Source organism: Mustela erminea, chromosome 5 (genome assembly GCF_009829155.1).
Source record: "Mustela erminea isolate mMusErm1 chromosome 5, mMusErm1.Pri, whole genome shotgun sequence".
Lineage (NCBI taxonomy): Eukaryota > Metazoa > Chordata > Mammalia > Carnivora > Mustelidae > Mustela > Mustela erminea.
In genome coordinates, this window is record NC_045618.1 from 11,165,042 (window position 1) to 11,175,482 (window position 10,441).

Consider the following 10,441-nt stretch of genomic DNA (forward strand, 5'->3'; position numbering starts at 1 on the left):
GTTTCACAGTGTCTGTGAGTCAGGTTGTGGCATGACATCTAGGTCCTCTGCTCCAGGCTTCACAAAGCTGCAGGAAAGAGAGAGAGGGCCTAGGGAAGGAAGGAGGAAGGAAAGAGGTACACAGAAAGGTGAAAAGACTAAGACTGAGACCAAAACGCAGGCCAATACTAAGTATAAGTTTATTATGGGCTCTTCCCCAGTCCAGCCTCCAGATGAGAATGCAGCCATTGGCACTCCCGAGTTCAAGCAAACATCAACAAGCAATGATAATGCAGTGCGGCGGGGCAGCCACCGAAGCAGTCACAAAGGAAGCCCTGAAGGCCTTAGAGGGACAGGATCACCTGCCATCACCTACCACATCAGGGAGGAAGGCACACCTCAGCTGGGCTCCGGAGCAAGAGCTGGTCCCACAAAGCAGAACATGGGAGAATATTCTAGCATCTGAAGACAAAACAGCACCAAGACCAGAAATAAGAGAAGCTACAAAATGCTCAGAACACTCGCAGACAGCTGGAGAAGTTACTGTAGAAGGTGCAGGGGAGTGAAATGGGGTCCAGGGGGAAGAAATGGGGTCAGACAGGTAGGGAGCAGATTCTGAAAACCTTCAGTTGCCTGAGAAGGACTTTTTTTTTTTAGAACAACAAGGAGTCACTGAGAAGTAGGAAAGAGCTATAGAAATGTTATTCACTATTAGTAATATCCAGAGTCATCACAGCCACATTGATTATACAGCAGAATTTCCAAGCAGATGTTTTTACAAACCAGAAATGTTATACTTATATATATCTATACATAAATATATATTAAAACATTTTATTTTATTAGTAATTAATATTATCATCAATATTATTAATAATAAAAATTGCTAAATATTATTAATGTGAATATTTGAAGCAAAAATTATTTGTCACTGATAACAAGTGTCCTGGGCACATCTGTCCCGGTGTTAAGATGTCTGCAGGGTCTGAGGTCTGAGAGCAAGGACTGGATCATCTCACAACTTTGAATGGGGTAGAATTTAGGTAAAACACGGGCAGGCCTGCTTGCATAGCTCAGGTACCGGTGAGACCACAATGCAGAGAATGGTGATTTCGTTATCAACAAACATTCATTCTGTGGGAAGGCCATCCATCGCCCCTGATCTGGACACACCAGTCACTTTGGACCCAGACCTAAGCATTTATCTGATTCTTCTGACAGCAGTTTTCCTTGCTGCTTTAGACTGCTTTGAAGGAGCTGATCACTTAGGAGCCTACCTTGGAGCAGTGGCTCAGGGGCGGTGCCTCAAGTCAAGCCTTGGTCCTTAAATTCACACAGACAGAGCTTCTGAGTAAGATCGGCTTCTCAGTACTACGTACAGATGATCCCTAAACTGTTGATAAGATTTGGTTATTAAAAATCCCCAGGGGGGCGGGTAGTCAAAGAATCAGGTCCATCGTTAACCTCTACAGAGAGTCAAGAGAATTAGCCAACCAAGTTTAATTTCATTTAAGTCTTTCTTACTGACTTAATTTAATAATTATTTGTAAGCACAAAGCATCCCTCCTTATGTTAGATCTGCAGGAAATTAATCACTTCTCCCTCTGGACAAGGTTATTTGCATTCTTTTCAACATTTTTTAATAGGAAATACGTAAGGCCTGGTACAAAACACGAAAGAGAGGAAAGAGCAGACAGAAGAAAGACCTCATCCAGTTCCCTCCTCCAGAGGCAGCCTCCGGCAACTATGGAAAGCACGGACACATGCCCTGTTTGAGATGATTTTTTTTTTATATATGTTATATCAAAAGTAAAAACAGTCTATACAGTTTTCAGTACTATAATATTCTAGCTGGTGACTGTTCTATACCAATACGGGAGAAGCCCCATTCTTTGTTACTCTACTGTAAGGTTATGCCTACTCTACACCATTGATTCCCCTACACACACACATTTAAATGGCTTCGAACCCTTTGCTACTTCTAATAATGCTGCAAATTAGATCCTCATACAAAACTATTCTCCATACGAAAGAATAAAGAAAAAAAGGCAGTAAATAACTAAAATGGAATATTATTCAACCTTTAAAAAGGGACATTCAGGGGGCACCCGTGGCTCAGTCGGTTAATCGGGCTCCGGCACCGGCTCCCTGCTCAGTGGGGACCCTGCTTCTCCTCTCCCTCTGCCTCTCTCTCTCTCCTACGATCCCACTGTACCTCATAAATTGTATGTTACATGTATTTTACCACAATTTTTAAAAATTTATTTTCTATATTCTTAGGTATTCATTTATTCATTCATCCATTTATCCCATCATTCCATAAGCCTATATGTGCCAGAATCAGAGAGTTACGCACAGATTTATCCTCAGGTTCAGGAAGACAAGAAGGAATTAAGGAAGCAAAGAAATATCACAAGGACATTCCAAGCAGAAAGCTCGGGATGTGAAAAAGTGCCACACTAGAGAAAAAAGGATGGAGAGGTAAGAAGGGACCCCATGTAAAGACCTCCAGCATCTTACTAAAGGGGAGATTTTATTCCAGAAGAATAAACAGTCATGCTGAAAAGTTTACGCAGCACATCAGCCACCTGACCTGTGTGGTAGGAGAGCTCGGGCTTCCCTGTGCAGGCTGGACAGAGACCGAAGCTACAAAACACTCCTTCCATGCTGCTTTCCTCTAAAGGCAGAAAAGTAACGGTGAAGCTTGGTGAATCTTGACCTGCACAGAAAAGACGGAAAGAAAACAGACTGTAGAAAATTAGGGTGCATAATTCACTGCTCTGGTAGTTTTCAAAGCGTGGCCTCTAGACCAGCCACCTCGGCATCACCTGGGAGCTGGTTAGAAATGCAAATTCTCAAACTCTCTCCCAGCCCCACTAAGTCAGAAACTCTGGGGGCGGGACGCCAGCAATCTATGCTTTAACAACCACAGGTGATTCTGATGCAAGCAAGTTTAAAACCATTCTCTAAAGCAGAAATTACCAAAGGTGCCCTTTATTCATCTTTTTTACTTTTATGTTTTTAAGTAGGCTCCATGCCCAGCATGGAGCCCAAAGTCAATCTTGAACTCACCACCCTGAGATCAAGACCTGAGCTGAGATCAAGAGTCAGATGCCTAGGGGCACCTGAGCGGCTCAGTGGGTTGGGCCTCTACCTTCAGCTCAGGTCATGATCTCAGGGTCCTGGGATCGAGCCCCGCATTGGGCTCTCTGCTCAAGGGGGAGCCTGCTTCCTCCTCTCTCTCTGCCCACTTGTGATCTGTCAAATAAATAAAGAAAATCTTTAAAAAATCTTTAAAAAAAATAAAATTTAAAAAATAGATGCCTAACAAACTGAGCCCCCCAGGTGCTCTGGTGTCTTTTAAATAGTATGTTTCTTATTTTTTTTTTAAGATTTTATTTATTCATTTGACAGACAGAGATCACAAGTAGGCAGAGAGGCAGGCAGAGAAAGAAGGGGAAGCAGGCTCCCTGCTGAGCAGAGAGCCCAATGCGGGGCTTGATCCTAGGACCCTGGGGTCATGACCTGAGCCGAAGGCAGAGGCTTTAACCCACTGAGCCATCCAGGTGCCCCTAAAGAGTATATTTCTTTATTTTTATTTTTTTTTTTTTTTAAGATTTTTTTTTATTTATTTATTTGACAGAGAGAAATCACAAGTAGGCAGAGAGGCAGGCAGAGAGAGAGAGAGGAGGAAGCAGACTCCCTCCTGAGCAGAGAGACCAATGCGGGACCCGATCCCAAGACCCTGAGATCATGACCTGAGCCGAAGGCAGCGGCCTAACCCACTGAGCCACCCAGGTGCCCCAAGAGTATATTTCTTATGCCTCCACTCAACTTGCCAATAAAAGTTAACACTCTGGTTCCTTTTAGTTCACATGACATAGAAAATATGATCAAATTTACCTGCCCTGCCCAAAAGGTACTTGCAAAAACTTTCACAAACATAATGCAAAGTACAACTTTTCCTACATTTTATATAGATTCTACCTTGTTTCAAAAAACATTTGAGGCAGCTGGTGTATACGTAATTACTATTTACCATAGATCTCAAATGCACTTTGGGAAGAATGTTAAAAAAAAAAAAAATTTACTCCATGAAAGATCCAAAACTTTGTAGAGACTTAAAGACCAGAACTTTCTAAGCCACAAAATCAAAAAACCTAAGAAATACATGCCAAGAAAAGCCATCTGTGAACCATTCAGAAATACTGCATATCCAGATGTCCTGGGGTCTTCGAAATGAGAGCACTCACAGCTCCTCGGTTACAGCAAAACCAGTAAGCATTCCTCCCAGACTCCAGACATTTTACTGAAATCTGAGGAGCCCCATAGTACCCTCCCTAGTTACAAAATATGTTTCCTGCCATTAAAGAGAGTTTTGTTTGGGCCCCTGCAATCACTGCGACAATTCCAGTTTTCTCATGGATACAGTCCACATAATAAGCAGCAGAAGCACAGGAGCAGTGGGATGCAGTAAAAAAAAAAAACCACAGGCTCTGTTCAATGAAGGGTCTTCTCTCCAGCCCCTGGCCTAGGAAGGAGAGCTTTGCTCAGGTATCAAGCAGGCAGTGCTGTGATGCCTACTACGATACCTGAAACAAGGCAAAGCATGCAACAAGTTTCTATTATTCACGTACTGATTTCCCTCTGTGCCAGAAAGGAGCCCAGCGACAGATCTCACTGTGAAGCGGAATCAGGACACTGCGCTCAACGGTGTAATAACATCAGTCGCCACTAGATGGCGATCACGGCGCTAAGTAATTAGTTACTAACAGGGGTTCTCATCTGAGCACCAGGTGTTGCTCAGCATTTACTTAGCATTCATTCAGAAAATGATTTATCAATGCCTGCTATGTCCCTACCACCACAGTTTGGATACAAGGATCAGCAAAAGAAGACAGAGTTCCTGTCCACAAACCTTACAGTTGTAGGTGAGAAAATGGGCAAAGAATCCCAGCAGTACACAAGGGGAGAGTCAGGCTGCGGGGGAGGAAATGTCCCCAAGAGAGAGATGAGACCAAGAAGGGGGAAGCTGAGGTCGGAAGAACAGGAGTTGGTGGGTGAGGGGAGGGGAGGGAGCACTCAGGCGGAGGGAAGAGCCTGTCAATGGCTCCCAGGTGTGCGGGAAGACAGCATATCCACGTGGCTGGAGTCCAGGGTGTGGGGCAGCAGCGCGGGAGCTGCCTATCCCGGGGGATCAGCAGGAGCCAGCCATGCAGGGCCATTTGGGGGATTTGGGTCTAGACCCAAAGAGAAATGAGAGGCCACTGATGGGTTCTACACCCTAGGAGGGGAGAGAGCTGGGTGGCGACATTGGGTTTGCCTTTGACATGTCAGATCCACATTCTATCAGGGTTGCTTGGGTCTCCAGGTTGCTCCAGGGACTGACCCAACCTGGACTAAAGGGTTGGATCAGGGAAGGGGCAATGGAGATGAAGGGGCAGGAACACAAGAGGGACCCAGGTGGGAAGCGGGAGCTGGGGGGTGGGACACATGACACTCAATGGCGAGGGGGTAGTACAGGAAAGGGGAGAGGCAGAGATGGCTCCCAAGCATCGGGCTCGCACAGGGCAGCAGAAGAAAGGGAACTGAGGTGGGGGGCGGTTCTCAAGTAGCAGTTGGGAGGGGGGGAGTCATGAGTTCAGTGTTAGACATGCTGACTATGAGGGTTTTGGGAGATATCCAGAGAGAACCGCCCAGAAGAGAAAGTCTAGAGTTCAAAGACAACCACGTGGAGTCAGCTGGACAGGGATGAGATCACTGGGCAGTGAAGCCTGGAGAAAACAGCGAGGCCACCAGGATGGAGACCAGCCATTAGCCAGGGGCAGATAGAGCCGCTGAAGGCCGTCTTAGAAATCTACAGTCAGCAGTCAGGCTAGAGATAAGGTTTCCAAAGAAACGCAGGGGGTAAAAAAAAAAAAAAAAAAAACGAGAATGGGATTATAAGAAGAATGAGACTCCCCGGCATTCCCAGCATTGCTCCTCCTCCCACATTCATTCTTAGAGAAAGGGTGTGGCCTTTAATCACCCCTAATTGCCTAGAGAGTCTGTTCAAATAGCCCCCTCCAGGAACCTGAGTAAACAGCCTTCAGCTCCGCGTATGTGGGAGGGGCCCGCTGGCAGGGTGGAAGGTCAAGGGCTCTGAGGGAGGGTTCTTGATATTTGGAACACAATTCCCCTGTCCACTCCCGCTTCAAACAGTTAAACCGCTGTCAACTTGACTTTCCCCCCATAGACACCCAGAGACTTGAGTTCAAATCCCAGTCCCCTCCTTTAGAAACTGAGCACCTAGGGCAGTTAGTTACTTCTCTAAACTCTAAAGTTTCCCCCAGTTTTAAAAGAGGAATGCTCTGCAACTCTCATATAAATAAAAAGAAAGGGAGAGGATAAAGCAGATGTGCCAAAATGGTCATTGGTGGATCCAAGGGGACGTTATGCTGGTAAACCTTCTGCAGTATGGATCAGATCAACACGTTACCTAACTCAGACTTACACAATGTTACACGTGCATTCTACCTCAATATAGGTGGGAAAACGGGTTAACCTGGGTGATACAGATGTTTTCAAGACTATTCTCATAGTTTCTCAATAGGCTTGAAATTTTCTAAAAAAAAAAAAAAAAAAAGAAGAAAGAAAAAGAAAAAAAGGTGGGGGCCTAGAATAATAAAAATATCTGGTGGGGACCATGAGTATAGATTAAACCCTCCTGGCTATTAGGTGAGAACTGTGGGGTGAGAGACGCAGAGGTGTTCATTGTATTATTTTTCCACTTTCTTTTAAAGAAGGCTCCGCGCCCAACATGGGGGTCGAACTCACGACTCTAAGGCTGAGTCACAGACTCTACCGACTGACCCAGCCACGGTCTTCTTTTTTTTTTTTTTTCGTAACAATAAGCTTCTTAAAAACACACAGTCGCTGCGTGGGGCAAGAGGCCCGCCAAGTGCCAGTACCTGGCTCTGCCCTTCTTCCTTCATTTCCTCCCACTTATTTTCATTTGCTCTCCTGCCCCAGGCAAAGGTTGCCCTACAATGCCATTTTCTTCTCCGATTCGCTCAGAAATATAAGGCTCGGTTTGGGGAGTAGTTTTTTCCTCTTAACCTAAAACATCTGATGACTTACAACATTGCTGGTAACTCACGGGATGCTTTGCACAATTCCTCGGAGGTAGGAGCCCCGCAGCTGAAAGGCCTTCCCCTCGGGCAAGCAGACCAGCCCTGAGGTGTAGAAAGCCACAGGAATGCTGGGGAGAGAGATGTAGGGAGTAGAGGTCCTACCTAATTGCCCATTCGCCCTGCCCTGCCCCGGCCAAGACCAGAGCTTCCTGGGCTCCTCCTTCCAAGGCTGCCGAGGCAAGGTTGAGAAGCGTCATCCCTACCCTGTTCGGGGGCAGAAGCACCCACTTCCTGCCTCAGGTGCTGCCCCACTCCTCCATCACCCCCACATTCCAGGCGCCCTAAGCAACAGGTAGGTTCCCAGCTGGACTTGGCTCTCGACCACAGACATGCTTTTGCCCTTGCTCTTGGAGTGAGTTCGCGCCAGCAATGCCCGCCCGACCCAGCGTTGTTCCCAGCAGCCCTGCCTCTCTGCTTACCAGCTGGGTGACACTGAACTAGTTGCTTAACCTGCTAAGACTGTGGTTTTCTGAGGGGATGTTATTCCCTTCTTCCTGGAATTGCTTTTGCAGATCAGGAGAGATGGCACACAAGATGTGGCACTTAGCATGAACGAACAGCTCAACAAATACTATTATCGAACACTTCACAGACTCGACGGAAATGATCTTATTGCTTGCCAGACTGTAGGCTCCTTGAGAACAGGGAATGTAGTGATCTTCTTTGCATCTCTAGTGTCTATCATAGAACACAGCAGATGGATGGAACTTGTAAATACCCGTAATTCAGAATCGCGTGAGGGTTTGCGCTCACTTGTTGCAAAATACAGACTCACTGGGAGCCAGGGCCTAGTTAGTGCCCGGTAGCAAAGAAGAGAGCCTGGGGCAGCCTGGGAGGCTCAGTCAGATAAGCACCTGCCTTCTGCTCAAGTCACGATCTTGCGGGCCCTGGGCCAGGTTCCTGCTCAGCAGGGAGTCTGCTCCTCCCTCTCCTTTTGCCCCTAAACCGGCTCCTGCGCGCGCTCTCCCCCTTTCTCTCTCTCCTCTCCCCCCCAAATAAAATCTTTAAAAAAGACATCACCCTCCATGATCCCTTTACCCTTTATCTCTCATACAGACAGCCGGGTCTGCTAAATCCTATGTAAAGTGCCACTAAAAACGAGTTTGGTCCTATCCTGTATTCGTTCCCCAGGGCTGCAGTTGACAAAACAAATTTCCACAAACTAGATGACCTAAGGCAACAGAAATGTGTTCCCTCGGAGTTCTGGAGGCCAGCAAGGCGAAAATACGGTGTTGGCACACTGTGCTCTTTCTGCAGGCTCTAAAGGAAAATCTGTTCGGGGCCTTTCTCCTGGTGCGGCCGGCACTCCTCCTCTGCACTCCTTTCTGTGTAAACACGTCACTCTCTTCTGTGTCTCTGCAGTCACATACTCTTCTGTCTTCTGCTTACGGGGATAGATACAAAGACAAGGAGGCTCCACCTTGACAATCTCAAATCTCCCTATCCCGAGATCCTTAACTTAGTCACATCTGCAAGGGCTTAGGGTTTTGTTTTCCAGATGAGGTCACATTCCAGGGATTAGAATGAGGGGTGTGGGGGCGACATTATTTAGGACGCCACACACCCGAGCCCAGGAAGCTTAAACTGAGGTACTTTGTAAGCTTCCCATGTGTCTCTCCTGCAGCTGTAAAAACTACTGAATCGGGCACTTAGTACAGGTCTGTTGAATGAATGAACTCCACTGTGAAAAATCGCCCTCTCCTCCACTGCCTGACTTGGGGGACAGCCCTCAAGGGAGAGAGAGCTATCATATTCTACGCCTTTAAAAAAGTCTAAAAAAAATTTTTTTGGAGTTCCTGACTCCCAAAATACAGTGGGCCACAGACACATATGATCAGAGATGAGTACGACCCTCTACCCCCTCAGTTCCCTTTGCAATGCAAGTTTCTCCATGGGGGGGCAGAGGGCTCCCTGGGCAGCTGTCTCCCTTGCCCCAGAAACACTTGTGCAATACTGAGCAAACTCACCCAGGAAAAACTTGTGACTCAGCCCTTGTTTACAATTTGATTTGATTAAGAGAGGATGAGTGTTGAGACATCTTAGCCCGATGCCACTAAGGGACTCCAGAGTCCAGGTGCACTGTCATTCCAGGCAACCTGAGAGGAGCGACCTCCTTCTCTGGGCTGCTCCCAGCAGAGCAGCTGCTGTGAGAACGTAGACTGTGCAGATAAATGTTTAACCACCGGTTCCCCAGAGGCAGAAGCCTTGGATCTGTAGCTTTGCGTATTGCTGAGATATAAAGAGTCGCGTCGTGGCCAATTTCAAGCTGCCAGCGAGGTGTGGCGTTCTCACCAGCCAACACAGGCCCATCGCGCAGCTCCCAGGCACTGACCTACGGAAAAACCAGTCTTCTCCCAGTGAGAATTTGCAGGCCCAGGAGCTGGACAGGGCAACTGATGGAGGATTACTACAGAGTCAATTTCCTATATTCGGGGACCAAATAGTAGTACTAGGAACAAGTGTTTAGAAGAATCACAAATCTTTATGACCCCTACCCAGCACAAGAGTCGAAGGCATGGGGCACCTGGGTGGCTCAGTGGGTTAAAGCCTCTGCCTTCAGCTCAGGTCATGATCCCGGAGTCCTGGGATCGAGCCCTCATCTGGAAAACATCTGCTTAGCCGGGGAGCCTGCTTCCTCCTCTCTCTCTCTCTGCCTGCCTCTGCCTACTTGTGATCTCTCGCTATCAAATAAATAAATAGAAATCTTAAAAAAAAATTAAAAAGTTGTAGGCATGAAACACATCTTTCTCTTCTGCCATCAAACTATTTCTCCCATCTCTCTCTCTCTTTTTTAAGGATTTATCCAACAGTGACTCGGCCAAACACTGTCTCGAGTGCACTACACTCCTTGACTCAATGTACCCTCATAAGAAGCCCTGGAAGCAAGCACTTTAAGATCTCTTTTTTTCAGCATATGAGTAAACGGAAGCACTAGGATGTTAAGTCAACATGCCTAAAGTCACACAAACCTGAATCGCCTTTGCAATTCCCAATAAAGAGGAGAAGAGCATGGTGGGTGGCTTGGCATCTGCCTTCTGTTGGGGTTGTGATCCTGGGGTCCAGAGATAGAGCCCCATCAGTAGGGCTCTCTGCTCAGTGGGGAGTCGGCTTCTCCCTCTCCTTACTCGTCCTCTCTCTCAAATAGATGAGTGGAATCTTAAAAAAAAAGAAAAGAAAAGAAGTAGAAGAAATTATAGTCTCCCAACCCAGGAATTCATATGTCTTAAAGATCTTTGTAAAAATAAGGAGCAGTATCTATCCATATTTAATTGTAAATTGAACCTGATAGA

At 46.6% G+C, this 10,441-nt stretch overlaps 1 long non-coding RNA gene across 2 annotated transcripts; it reads right to left on the reverse strand.

The window, feature by feature from the left end:
* Positions 1–945: 945 nt before the first annotated feature.
* LOC116590398 lies at positions 946–10,235 on the reverse strand. Of its 2 annotated transcripts, none has more exons than XR_004285582.1 (3): positions 10,121–10,235; positions 2,573–2,698; positions 946–1,372 (listed from the first exon to the last, which is right to left on the reverse strand). It is a non-coding gene; the product is annotated as an uncharacterized LOC116590398 (long non-coding RNA). The 2 variants fall into 2 exon arrangements; XR_004285583.1 differs by lacking the exon at positions 10,121–10,235 and adding an exon at positions 7,099–7,679.
* Between the last annotated feature and the right edge of the window lie 206 nt (positions 10,236–10,441).